This window comes from Panulirus ornatus, chromosome 37, assembly GCF_036320965.1.
Source record: "Panulirus ornatus isolate Po-2019 chromosome 37, ASM3632096v1, whole genome shotgun sequence".
Lineage (NCBI taxonomy): Eukaryota > Metazoa > Arthropoda > Malacostraca > Decapoda > Palinuridae > Panulirus > Panulirus ornatus.
In genome coordinates, this window is record NC_092260.1 from 16,518,402 (window position 1) to 16,533,156 (window position 14,755).

General features: G+C 42.9%; 1 protein-coding gene across 1 annotated transcript in view; it reads left to right on the plus strand.

Moving 5' to 3' along the window:
- The first annotated feature begins 246 nt into the window (after positions 1-246).
- Positions 247-14,755, plus strand: part of LOC139760542 (uncharacterized) — a 73,302-nt gene continuing 58,793 nt past the window's right edge. Inside the window, exon 1 of the mRNA XM_071683861.1 lies at positions 247-265. The gene's annotated coding sequence lies outside the window, so the exon portion shown is untranslated. The remainder of the gene's footprint in view (positions 266-14,755) is intronic.

The following is a 14,755-nucleotide window of genomic DNA, read 5'->3' on the forward strand; positions in this document are numbered from 1 at the left end:
CCAGTTATCGTCCATCCTCGCTTCACACGATCATCGCTGGGAATTCTTGCCGTGACCAAGACACGTAAATATTACAGTGAAGTGTTCAGCAAGTCAGACCTGGCTATGTTCGACAAATTCACATCGATATCTTTGTGATGAATGAAGGAGAGTGGATCACAGTGCATTACATGGCCATTGTTGGTTGCCTAACTTTTGCCTCAACCTAGACAACGATATAAACGTTCTTGTTTACTTTCAAGGGTCCTCTAGCCTCCTGGATATGGTGAGAAATGTTCGTGTAAATTTGTCTGCTTCATTCTAGTCCAGACTTTTTAATTTTTTGTACAATATTCGAAATTCTGGACCGTACATTTTTCTTGATTTTTAAATCCCCTCACTTTGTTAGATTCATTTAAAAGGTATAATAGTGGAATGGCTGAGAAATGAAACACCAAATCGTACGTTCGGGATAAAGTAGGAGAAATGATAAAGAGGATCGATCCATAAGTTTTCGGAGCGAGTCAGTTGATGTAGAGTTCAGACTACCTACTTTTCTGGAGGCTGACGGGGAAGAGTTTGGTGCATCATGTTCGAATGAGGAGTGGAGAAATTGATGGGGGATTAAAAAGTGGGAAAAATGATTTACTTTCCGTGCTGCACCTATATGCAATGTTACCAAGGATTTTTTTGGAGGAAATATTGAAAAAAAAAAAAAAAACATTCGTTGGAGGGGAATGACGACACAGCCTTCACGAAACAGATTTATGTACAGCGCAGGGCATATGATGCTTGTTCCTTGGTGTTAGAAGCATTCATTCATGATTTTATGTGGCGCATATAAATTTTGGTATATTGACGGTTTAGCTACGCATCTAAACTAGCCTTGGATAGCAAGTGATTTGAAATGGTAGTGTTGTGTTGACAATACAAGAAGAGCGGTATATGATATTCAGCACCATAATTTATTTGACGATATTAAGTAAAGCGGTAATAGTGATGGTCATGTATATCAGGGAAACTAAGGGATAATTGTAAAATATAAAAAAAACACGTAAAAAATAACAGAACCTATGATAACTCCATTAAACCTCTCGTAGCAGCTGAGACATGTAGTTGAAATATAGCAAAATTAAAGTGGTCCACGTCCGGTGCCGACATGGAATGGCTACTTCTTGGTAGGTGTAGTGGTGGCAAGATAAGGTCTTGGCCGCTCGGTGTTGTGCCTCTTGATATTCGTCGGCAGGCAGCAGTGTGCTTAATCTTTGATATGACTGGTATACTTTTACTCGAATATTGGAATATTAAGGTAAACTCCCATGATAGGAAAGAGATTTACAGGGGCTCTGTTGGTAATCTACGAAAGTTTCACGTGCAGGTGCATTACCTACATTTTCCATGATATAACCCATACAATTATCGACTTGTTTACTGAGTGTGCTTGTTTTTTTTCCGCTACACGGTATTGTTGGTCTATTTCGACTATAATATTGAAAATTTAGGCATACTTGGTCCCTAAATGAGGCTTTCGTAGATCAGTTACATATGCCTCAAATTTCTGTACAGTCAGAGCCGTCCCCACTGTAACTACCTCTTTGTCCTTTACGAGGAGTCTTACACTCATGTGGCCTTTTCTTCGACTTTCTCTGTCATACAAATTTCTAGCATGAATCCAGTTTACATTCACAGTCTCATAATTCAGTATCATATTCATCCGCTACCCAAATGAAAAAAAAAAGTTCTCGACCCATTGTCTCCTATCCCTGCAGCACCTTATAACCTTTTTGTTTACATTTGCTCTTGCCGTTCTCCTTTCGCACACTCTCCCAAACTCTGTCAACAGATTCTGGAGTTCCTCTCTGGGAGTCTGCCACCAGGGACGTATTATCTGCACACAGCAACCGATCTCCCTCCCACGCCACCTCCTCCACACCCCCAATCCATCCATAAATTATACATTAGAATATGTATTACTTGCACGTGCATTACTACTTATTTAAGCCAGTCTCAATAGAAATTAGTTCACACCAGATTCTATGTATAGAATACGGATTATATGTAAATTCATCTGGTGTATGTACACCACTTGATTTCATATAAAAACAGACGAAAATGTATAGGAAAGTCACCAGTGGCATACAGATTTGGTAAGAATCTTTAACAAATAAGTCAGGTGTCCGGATTGAATAGGCATTCGTACCTGGGGACACCTAATTTGCATAACGAATTGTAAGCGAGCGCGAGCTGAAGGCATATTTGGTGTGAGGTTGACCGGAAGCCGCTGGCGTTGCCTTGACACCCAGCGCCTCCCACAGGGGTAGGTCAAGAGCAGCCTTCACTCCGCATCCCTGACGTTAAGTCGTGCTGCTCTGTTGTAAAATCCTTAGCTCGGAAGCCTGGTATATCAGGAAGTGTGGCATCTTTATTGTGATAACTAGGAACGATATTTCCATAGAGCAGCGGACGTTTGTTGTCGCTGGCATTTGGGTACGCTATTGCTGGCGTGGGGTCAACGGAAACTTGAGCATGTTACCTCTGTCCAGAGTTAAGCTAGAACTCTGAGTGGTGTATAAGAATTCACTTGGTTAGGTGCACCTTCATTCTTATGGACAGACAAGGAAAAAAAGATAATTGTTAAGGATTAATTTCAGAAGAAAGAAATCGAGTTACTACATGGACCAAAGGGAAGTTTCTCTTTCGTCGGTTCTCGCACATCTGACAACTCTCATATCTGTAAAAACACAAATTAGTCATGATGTTATTTTGTTTGTTCTTTGCCATTGTTGAAACTAGCCGAGAGATATTACGTGACATTGTGCTAGGTGACGTAATAGTGTAGCGTTGCTGCTCTCAGCCACATGTAAATACAGCCTATTATCTGCCTGTGTAAACAGAAGCCACACGAGGAAATGTTGAAAATGATGCAGTTTCCTAAGAAGATAATCACACAGATTTTTACACGAGTGGTTGATTATGATCAAGAGAAAAAAAAAGGTAGTTTAGAGCGCTTTTGCTTTAGTTTATAATTTTCTTGATTAGGATACTACTTGTTGGATAATCTGAAATTGTGATTCATTCCGAATAGACGATACCGAGGACATTCTGGACTGTATGATTTTAAGAAAGGTTTATACCCCGGCTTGTTCCTCAGTAGGGCAGCGGTCGCCAGTGATCGCCAATGGCCATCAAAATAAAAATGTTTATGGTTTTGAAGTCAGGCAGCTGAAAGTTCATCAGGGATCAGCTGCAGGATTCGGGAAGTGACCTTCCGGTAGGGAACACAGTAACAAAAGATGTGTCCTCATGTTGGCTCTTCAGTCACCAAATATATCTCAAGCACAGGAAGTGGTCTGTGGGCAGGCGTTCAGGGCGACCGCCCTCCCGCCGGGTATAAGGTGGCAGAGAGGTCACGATGCCCATCTCGTCCCTCCCACAGGTCCTCCCATGGTGGGAGTGTGACGCCCACAAACACCAGCATGGTACCCCGTCTATAAGTCCGCCCACACGCCTGCGCGTTACCTTCCCTTTCCTCTCGCCTCACGGCCGCACTTTGTCGTGCTTCCACGCCAAGGAAAATCTATACGTTCCTTGCTACACGACCACCCACACTCTGCGCACTACCCTGCCGACATACACCCTACTACACTGCCCTCCTTACACACCCACCCACACGATCGTGTCCAGGCCCGCCTACTGCCCTCCACACGCCGGCCTTCTTCAGGGCAGTCATGATGAAGGTCGCCACTTGCCTACATCTTGAACGTATCAAAGTGTATTTTTCATCCTTGTGTATATTTAGGGGTTTTGCTTGTGTATAAGCGCTTGGCTGTACTGATTTTGTGTGTGTCATATTTCTATAGTTGTAAATGTACAGACATGGGAATACGTATGCTTATAGCCTGTTTGTTTGTGTGTGGAGGAGTGTGTCGCTTCTGTGTATGTATGGACGCAGCGAATACAATGGTAATGGAAATAATCGTGGTAAAGATAATATTGAATAAATTGTAGACAAAGACGGAAAATGGAGAGAAATTACGTACAATAAAACAAGAGGACGACTATAAGAAGAGGAGAGGGTTACATACAGACAGTCTCACAACGAATTTAAAGGTTATTGAAGATATTCGCAGCGGTTAGAATAGGTCTGTTTCAGCAACTTGTGCGATCTCAGACGTGCTCATGTGGTTGTGGTGCGGGATCATGTGTGTGTGATTATTCTTTTTTATTGGGAGGGAGTCTTACACACATGCCCTGTGTGTGTGTGTGTGTGTGTGTGTGTGTGTGTGTGTGTGTGCGTGCATGGACGTGTGTCTCCTATAATATGTATGTGCGCTTGACCATCACCCTTCAGCTCCCACGGACGTGTTCAGGAATCTGTGTCAACTTCCCCCCCCCCCCTCTCCCCCCTCCAGTCTTCCTTCCTTCCCCTCGCCTCTTCCTCCCGCCGCTTCAAGATGGTGGCCAAGGCGCTTTCATGATGGTCTTTTTACACGATAATCGTTCTCAGACAGAAGATTGTTGTGTGTGTGTGTGTGTGTGTGTGCATATTTTTTCGTGGCATACGAGGAAGGCAAACCTTGAGTACGACGGTACGAAGTTAAGTACGACAGTGCGAACCCTTGAGTGTGATGACGTGCTCTTGACCTGAGCCTTAGTAAAAAGGTCGTTGTTCATGACTTCGCAACGGCTGACCTGTTTGATAGGCTCGGACTTCAGTCGCTGCTTAACCGTATATTATTCATGGCTGATTTGGTATGTAGTGTTGTGGCTGGCTACTCACTTGAACTGGTCAAGAGCCCACGTTGTCTATCAAGTTCTGTTTAACTCTTCATTGCACCGCCGGCAAGCGTGTTTACGCCTGCTGGTGAGTGTGTTGCAGCCCCTACCACACAGCAACACTTGTAGGTTTAAGTGCATCTCTAAATCAGCTGGATGCTAAAGCTTTCCCTGTGGTGTTGGACTCGACATGCATCAGTCCATTAATCATCTCGTTGACAACGGTAAGGCAATGCTAGGCTGGCCTAGTATTGTCGTGAAGCAAGACGTAGTCTCTTCCTTTGGTAGAATGACCAGATAACTGCTATGACGGCAGAGACCCCGTGTTTAAGGCCGCCGTGCCCATAGGAACGAGATTCCATCTGATACTAGGCCACACCCGAGGCCGTTTCCGAGGTAACTCTGACGACTGTAAAGCCTCAAGTGCCGCGCGTGAGGTTGTGTTCAGGGTTATACGTGACCATGCCTTCAATTCACGTCAGAGGCCGCGTATGAGGTAAGACTTGAGTTCTGAGTATGGCCTTGGGTGCTGCTGTAACTCGCTGATATACAGAAATAGTGAAACTGTGCTGGTAGCAGTGGCAAAACAAAGAATAAAATGTATACCCTTGAAGCACCGAGAAGGCCTGCAGCTAGGCCAAGGGAAAAGTTCTGCAACAGAAACTCGAACTATCGTCAGACATTCCAAATTAATGCAAGGACATGACTAGGTTGTTGCCTGCACTAGGTGTTGTAATAAAGCAGGTTGTTACTGGGTGTTTGTGTATATATATATATATATATATATATATATATATATATATATATATATATATATATATATATATATATATTCTTTTCTTTCATACTATTCGCCATTTCCCGCGTTAGCAAGGTAGCGTTAAGAACAGAGGACTGGGCCTCTGAGGGAATATCCTCACCTGGCCTCGTTCTCTGTTCCTTCTTTTGGAAAATCAAAAAAAAAAAAAACGAGAGGGGAGGATTTCCAGCCCCCCGCTCCCTCCCCTTTTAGTCGCCTTCTACGACACGCAGGGAATACGTGGGAAGTATTCTTTCTCCCCTATCCCCAGGGATATATATATATATATATATATATATATATATATATATATATATATATATATATATATATATATATATATATATGTATATACATATATACGTGTTGGGTGTCCACCGTTTGATTGCCATGAAGCCAAAATAAGCATTGTGCACGTCAACTGTGTATAATCTGAACAAAGTATTGTCCCGGCCACCTCACTCCTGATATACAATTGCTTTCGGCACTACGTACGGCTAGTCACTATGTACGTGTCATGATCTACACCAGTTATACTGATATGCGATAGTTATACAGTCGTACTAGGTAGCGGGCTGCCTTCGGGATTAGTAAAATGAAGGATTTACGAGTAACCGATTTGATCAGGGCTTGACTGTTTCTCCATTCCTTGATCATAAGCAGAACTAAACTGTGGCTCGCCTCCCTGGCGGACTTATCATCGTAGTTAGGTATGTTATGATGTCTGGCACGACGATAAGTCAAAGGTAAAAAAGAACTCGCCACGCTTTATTGTGCAGCAAGAGGGGGGGAAACGTGGCACACGGTATATTACACTGGAGTATATGAGCCTCCCAAGCTTCTGTGTCAGGGTGTCTCCATAGCAATACTTGAGTCTGTGTATGAGGTCAAGTGTCTCAGGTTAAAGCCGTCAAGATGATTGCTGCACCTGACAGTATAACGTGAAGTGTTACGTCTGCTGACGGGACTAGGGGGCTGCCCTGCATCTATGTTTAACCTCAAGTGCCATGACGCACCCTTCTCTGATCTCTCAAGGTTCTCCTAAATGTGTACTTCATTTTTCTTTTATCCCTTTTTGGCGGAGATTTCCTCTCCAGCAAGTGAACCGAGGCATTCGCATGTTGACTACAGTCCTCTGGTCAAGTGTAATGCCTTCAAACTCTTATTTATGTTCCGTCTCTTTTAAATACTCCTCACAGCTGTCCTGCCTCCTTCGATGATTCTGTAGATCCACCCCTCAACATAGTTGAACATATTGAGTATCACTGTATCATCTAACCTTAGGAACCGCGTATCATACAACTTGCTAACTCTCCTTTATGGAAACTTTGTATGCCCTCTTCTGATGCCGTAAAATCTTTTCGTCTGATCAGTCATTTGCTTCGATAACACAAAGAATTGGTTTGTTTGTTTTTAGACAAGGTGCTGTTCTTGCGTCCGGGGAGGCTTTAGCTCTGCATACGTACAAGACAGGTTCGAGACTAAAAACGGTCCGACTTACCAACTTGACTTGCCGTGACTCGCTCAACATACATTGCAATGCTGAGTAACTTTTCCCATCCTATACATTAGTTCTTTGGTTTTTACTGGAGAGAGCTGGCTGCTTGTGAGCCTCCATCATTATCAAGACCACTTGATACTGAGTTACATCGTTGCTGTGTGGCCGTTAGCTACTTAAAGATGGACCGCTATGATATCTGTTCCTTTCCGACACGTGACGTTTTAGGAAGTCTCTACATCCTCTTTTCTTTCCCTTCTTGAGAAGCAGATTTCCCTCCTTAGAACTCAAAATCCTTAAAACATATGTCCCTTTCTCACCTTATTTGTCTTTCTCATTAACCCTATATCCTAATTTGGACTTTTGTCTGTGAACAGTGCTTTATATATATATATATATATATATATATATATATATATATATATATATATATATATATATATATATATATATATAATATATATATATATATATATATATCGTAAGGTCAAGTGTCATTTAGGAGGCAGAGGTGACAATTTTTCCATTATGCTGGAGGGTTGTTGGGCGCTCACAGCAGGTGTCATTACGAATGGACTGATAGTATCACGCATATATAGACGAAAAGCTAAGTCACCATATTTTCCTTATATAGATTTATGGTATGTAGAAGCTTGGCGGTAGTAATGGTAGATGAATGATGGTGGTGGAAAATGTGCTTGGCGTATTGTGTGGCTTGATTTTCAAACCTGTCATGACTCGGATCTCTGCTTTGTCTGTCTTGGTTGGAGGTGACGGCCCACGTTCGGATGTTGCCTATTCTGCTGGGGATTTAATGTTATAATTAAGAGACATCTTCGTATTGTTCAGTCGGCCTGCTCTCACGTGCAACGTATATGCTTTAGAAATATCGTTTCAGCCTCGATCTAAATACTCTGTGGTATTTAATGATTCTGTTTGGAGAGAGAGAGAGAGAGAGAGAGAGAGAGAGAGAGAGAGAGAGAGAGAGAGAGAGAGAGAGAGGTGGGGAGGGGGGAGAGCTTAATCATGCTTTTTGTAGTTAGTGAGAAAGAGGGTGAGGGATGGGGTTGGAAGGGTGAGTAAGAAAGCCACGTCCCGGAAATTAACCTAATTAGATAATCACTGTGCCAGACATGGTATGCTGCACAACATACAGTATCACTCTAGTTATCCATGAGACTTCATTGCTATCCTCTCACTCTAGATGGAACTAAAGCCTCGTTGTATTATACAACGCATCGACTATACACATGTCTCTTTGTTTCCTGATTGGTTCAGGCTGTCATTTCACGCAGTATTGCCAACAGAAAGATCACAACACAGCAGTATGGTTTTCACGTCCAAGATAATGAAACTGTATCTGATATTGTAATTTTGGCTCCATATTCAGTCACATACAAATAAGACTGTATTAACCTGTGAAGTAACGACTATGTTATTAGGCATATGTCGTGAATCTTCCAATTCCAGGATTCCTTTTCTGAGGCTCCCGCATCGCCTAGGAAGTCAGCTGCGTCCATCGTTCGGAAGCGTAGTGTTATGATTAGACAGACGTTCGTAATACGTACCACATCTGTGTCGACATTCATGGTGTGTACCGTACCCGTGTGGACATCCTGGTGTGCACTATATATATGTGGGCGTCCTAGATGTGTACCATACGTGTGTGGACGTTCGTGATGTGCACCATACCTTTGTGGATGTCCTTGATGTGTACCGTACTTTCAGACATCCATGATGTGTATAGTACCTGTATATGTCTGTGGTGTGTACCATACCTGTAGATGTCCATGTTGTGTGTCATACCTGTAGACGTCCATGGCGTGTACCATACCTGTAGACGTCCGTGATGTGTACCATACCTGTAGACGTCCGTGGTGTGTACCATACCTGTAGACGTCCGTGGTATGCACCATACCTGTTGACGTCCGTGATGTGTACCATACCTGCTGACGTCCGTGGTGTGTACCATACCTGTAGACGTCCGTGGTGTGCACCATACCTGTTGACGTCCGTGATGTGTACCATACCTGCTGACGTCCGTGGTGTGTACCATACCTGTAGACGTCCATGTTGTGTGCCATACCTGTAGACGTCCGTGGTGTGTACCACACCTGTAGACGTCCGTGGTGTGTACCATACCTGTTGACGTCCGTGTTGTGTACCATACCTGCTGACGTCCGTGGTGTGTACCATACCTGTAGACGTCCATGTTGTGTGCCATACCTGTAGACGTCCATGTTGTGTGCCATACCTATAGACGTCCGTGGTGTGTACCATACCTGTAGTCTGTAGTGTGTACCATACCTGTAGACATCCGTGGTATGTACCACACCTTTGCACACTAGCTAACCATGGATAATTGTTTTTCAACGACAACAATAACGAGAATACTTACCTTGACTAAGAGTTAAGTATGGTAGTTACATTCTTATCCGAGCATTTTTGAAAGACGGTGACTGTTAAGAACATATAACCCGTTAGCTTCTTCATGCGTGGGTGTAATCGAAATATATATATATATATATATATATATATATATATATATATATATATATATATATATATATATATAATAACTGAAGTACGCAGAATAATTTCGTGTATTTGTTTCCTTTAAATTATCTTCCTACTGTTGCGGTTAAAGGGCCAGAGCTGACATTAAACATCACAGGAAGTGGTTTGACCCTGAAGTTTGTGAACGAACTCGCGTGTTCTGATGGTGTAGCCAGAGGACTCGTAGCCCGTCCTCAGAATTTTGTTGGTCAGCCAGGTACTGAACGTTGTGGACCATCAAGTAAGTGCCTCGGGGAAAACTTTGCATGCGGTGAGAGACAGCATTCTCCATGATAAGCCGCTGGATATTTTCGCCAAATCTCAGGAAGAACTAGTCTGTGTTTACGGCAGATTGGTATGTATAGTTTAGTGATAAACCTCAGGCTTATGGCGTGAAGCTGCATTTCCCAGGTGGATGAACAGCTGCGTTGACTGTGGATCGACTACCGCGACTAGGATTTGAACCGATACGCTCGAACCTCGGGCTAGCCTGTGAGTGCGCTACAGTCAGGAACGCCAGCTTCTACACCACGGAGGTCCACTTAAAGAAGCACAAGGATCTAATTGAGAAGATCCAGAGCAAAGCAACAAAAAAAGTACTTGATTTAATGGCTGACCTAAAGAAAGAGGCTACAGACACTTGATACGCCCAGCATGGAGTAAGGAGCGACCTAATCACAGCCTTTCTATGTCAGTTTGATGGCGTTCACTACGTTCATTGTGATATGCGGTGACAGGGCTAACTAAAAGGCAAAGCAGAAAAATACTAAAGAAACCTGTTGTAAAGGATGTAAAGATAAAGCTTCAGTAGTAGAGTGGTAGTAGTGAACAACAAGAATAAGTTATATGACTAAATGTTAAATGCTGGCAATATACGTGAGTTTAAAAACATAACTAATGGGAAAGTTCAAAGATGTTTCTCACCCACTAGTGCAAAACTCTCAATCCGCTCTGTACAAACAGTTAGACACACACATGTGTAGATTTATAAAATCTACTTTAAAGACTTGCAGCCTTGTAAAATCACAACCACTGTGACAACAACGTGCTTTGCCGTCCTGAGGTAGCATTTCAAGGTTTCCTTTGTTATCATTAACTTCAGATACTCAAATGTACGCAGTGTCATGACGCATTGAGAATAGTTCAGAAAGTATTTAAAAACTTGACACATTGCTCACCAACGGTACATTGAGCATGGAGCTAATATTGTGATTACCCCTACATCTCCAGCTTGTCCCCCATTCCACCCATTAATTTTCCGGTCATCGTTTCGCGAGGTGGAAAGTTAACACCACATTTCCCTTGGCAGGAGAGAAGGCAGGCTGGACAGCATCACCGGGTGGCATGTGTACGTACGTAGCAGTCCCGTGGTGGCTGGTTCGGGCACCAAAGGGGTTTCATTGCCCGTTATTACGCAGGAATCTCGCTTGACATCAGGCAGGCAAACGTGTTTATTTTGTTTTCTCCTAAGTAAAACCTACATAATCAAAGTCTGTAATTAAATCGAGAAATATAAATGTATTTTCTGAATTTATTACTGGAAATAGTTTTCTGGGGTAAAAGTATTTATCGTTTTTAACTTAACCCTGTTGCCTTATAAAGTGTTGTGAAATATAAGTTACTTTTCCAATGAAAATCAGGTATAAACTGAAATCCCTTAGCTCTTGGCAAACGTAAAGGATAATATGAAGTAAATATCAACCATCAGTGTGAGGCCCCGCACGCAGCGAGACGCGACGCCACCCACCTCCCGACCAAGTTTCTTTCCAGTATGAATGAGACCGTTTGAATATTCATGGTATATATAAGCTTTGCTAAGTATATATAAGCTTTGCTAAGTATATACATAAGATTTATCTGGCTACACAGACCACAATCATTTTGCCCACTCGTTTTGTTTTTTCACATATCACGTTCGATTCGCTGTAATTGAGGAAAGCAATGCCTACGTATGTAAATCCTGGGATAAAATATCTCCGCCCCCACGTGTCACCACTCGGACGGCCGACATGTGAGAACCAGCGGACCTCACCCTGACATCATTTAGTGATCGCTGTATTTACCCATGTTTAAGCCGTTCACATTTAGGATGTCGTGTTACTATAGCCCCGAATGTTGTGGTGATGAATAAAGATGTACCATAGCCTTCATTGTCAGCTTCACACACATGACTTCATCATGCGTCAGACACCAATTTACATGGAATTTATGACCTGAAAGTGAAGGTACTGGCGCCTCCTGCTTTGGCCTCCGCACTCCCTCCAAAGGCCATCACAAACATAAACCTTACAGTTGAGTTGGTGTTAACGGCACCAGCTGGTGGTGACGGCGGCCCTAGGAGCCAGACCAGAACCCAGTGACACATGGCAACGAGGAGGTAGTGCATGCTGTACAGGTAGCGACCGTTCTTACCGGAACCATCACAGATGAAGTGTGCGGCAAGGATGACTGGATTGTGTTTGGGTCCATCGTTGTGGTGTCGCACAGCTGAGGCGGGAAGTAGCTGGCCACAACTCGCGTCGTACCACGTCACATATGCATTGTTGATTATATCATAAACTAAATATGAAGCATATTTCCCCTTTTCATGTAAGGACTCGTGCGTAACGTCCATGAGCCAGCCTGGTGTCTGCGTGTCTGGCAAGACAAACAGACGAGATAATTTGTAAACAAACCAGCGTCACTGCTTGACCATTTTGTCAGATGATTTATGAGCACATTCAGGTCTGGTGAAGCTCAAGGTTTATTGATTTGTCACCAGCAGTAGGAGATAATGGTAATGAAGCAATAAAGTTTGGCTGAAGGTAACCGCTAGTGCTTATCGCTGCCGGTTTGCGAGACAAATGTCATCGGTGACTACGTATCCTGAAAATGAATTATTCCTCCGAGGTGTCGTCTAAAAGAGATGAAGAGAAACAAAACAGCCAACTCGAGACACCAGTCTGTACACGTCAAGGCCACAAAACGCAGTAATGCTACACAAACATCGGAAATTTAACCCCAGTTCAGACACTTGAGGGCATGTATCGTCAATCAAAACTATTCAAAACACACGACTGAAAACCAATGTATTTTTGCCTCAAAATATAGTCCCTTCTCACTCCGTCAGGTAGTAAAGGATTCTTGACGTTCATCTTACCTTTCCAAGTCTACCACGTCCTTGTCCTCCTAGTGCTACTTCTGAAGGCAGTGCTAATCTTAGTTACATTTTCAAAGGATTCAACTCTTAACCTGGCTTCAAGAGTCCTTATTGCTTAAAGCTTGATTTTATGATCACAATCTTTTGCCTCATTTTCAACACAAGAAGGACCCCATCAAACTAGACTCTACTTCGGGCGGCATTCCTACTCTGGTTCAGTTGACTGTATTCAAGAGTTGCTCCCAGACGTGTAGAGGTTTTTCAAATGTTCATCATCCCACTTCTCTTATCCCTTCCTTCTGCAGACTTACAAACGTTTATGCAGCCCATTCCTTAAAGGTTGACAACTTCGCTTTCATAATGACTGTCGTTTTTATAATGACTGCAGGCTACCACCTATCACCTCAAGTCATCTATAGCCTTAGAAAGTGTCATGGACAATCCATGAACTCGATCTCCCTGAACTTATATGGTATCAGGTACGACCACTAGGTTTCACAGCAGCCAATCCTTGGGCAGATTTCCGTTCTTTCCTCACCGAAAAAAAATTAGACTCTGAAATTTGGTGATTCCTTTCTTCTTGTCCTGCTCATCTCTAAAACTTGGGCGGACTTTGACTTCACATAATTTCCAGATTTAGGTGTATCTTATTTGGCTGTATTCCTAAATCTAGTTTTCCCACTTTTTTGTGTGTGCAGCCGGATGACTGACGTTAGAAAAAAAAAAAATCCATCATCACTACATCTTACTTTTACTTTCTATTTACGCCAGAATTTTAGAATTGACCATGAATCACAATATTACCTAAAGTGAACTTGCTCATTTGTCCCTATATAAAAACTTACATTTACATGTTCGTCCCATTCCCCTTTTCCAGTTGTTCCTCGGTAACTAGAGTATTATGCTTCGCCCTCGCATGGATTATTGTAAACATCCGAGGGTTGTGCATCTTGGTTCATCTTGAATCATCCGGTCCAAGGCTCCACCCTTATAAACGACCCAGCTGCCATTTCTAGCCATCCTGCTTATCGTGTTTCTGATTATGTTTCTGTTCTTTCCTGCTCTCGTGACTACTTTTGCGGTCATTTTTTTTTTTTCAAAATCCGAGATTCATTGCTGGATTGTTGAAGTCCGGACGCATTATTCAGTTCATTTTTTGTATCACTGTTGTTCAATCTCCATATAACTGTCGTCCCTCCAATGATTTATTCCCTTCTCTTTATATAGCTGGAACTTCATTTGTTGTACATCTTCCCCACCCGTAGCCCTTTCAGAAAGTAAACAAGTAGCTGTCGCCCACCTGAAAGCGCAAGGTAAGCTTTGTATATAGAGGGGGAAAATATAAATTACATTTCGATCATATTAGATGAGAAATCAACGTACAGATACACTCATCATGTTAGGTAAGTGGGAACTAAGCTTTAGGATTTTGAATTGCACCTTTGTTGAAGATGGCCATTGAGTACATCAATATACATGCCTTCAGAAAGCTTCATTTATATACTAAGAAGTTTAGAATATTCAGGCGCCGGTAAAGCTTTCAAACAGTAATAACTAAAAGCACGTAAAAAGTTCCATCCCTCACCCCTGACAGCACTGTTTGAAAATCTATAAACATGTGCTCACAGTCTGTGATGGGCAACCAGAGAGCATCATATTAGTTTTGAATGTGAAGAGTATGTTGGCTGGCAACAGTTCATTGCCTTGCACACTGTGGGTCAGTAAAAGTCAACCTCAGGGCTAAACGCTTGTGAAACTCTGTGACCCGACGTTCGGGGTGCGGCCAGGCGGCAGTGTTGCTAATCAAAGGCTGGAGGTTGGCAACTGCTAATCGGTCATGGGAGGATGTTAGCGTCGGTGACATGGTGTGTGTGGATGGTTGCTGAGTTGCACCGTGGGTTCTACACGTTACTTTCCCCAGGCCAAGGGTGGACAGACGGAAGCTGCTTGCCGTGATCATAATAGGATCCAACTCAAAAGTATGATTTGTCGTAAAGGGCGGTAATCT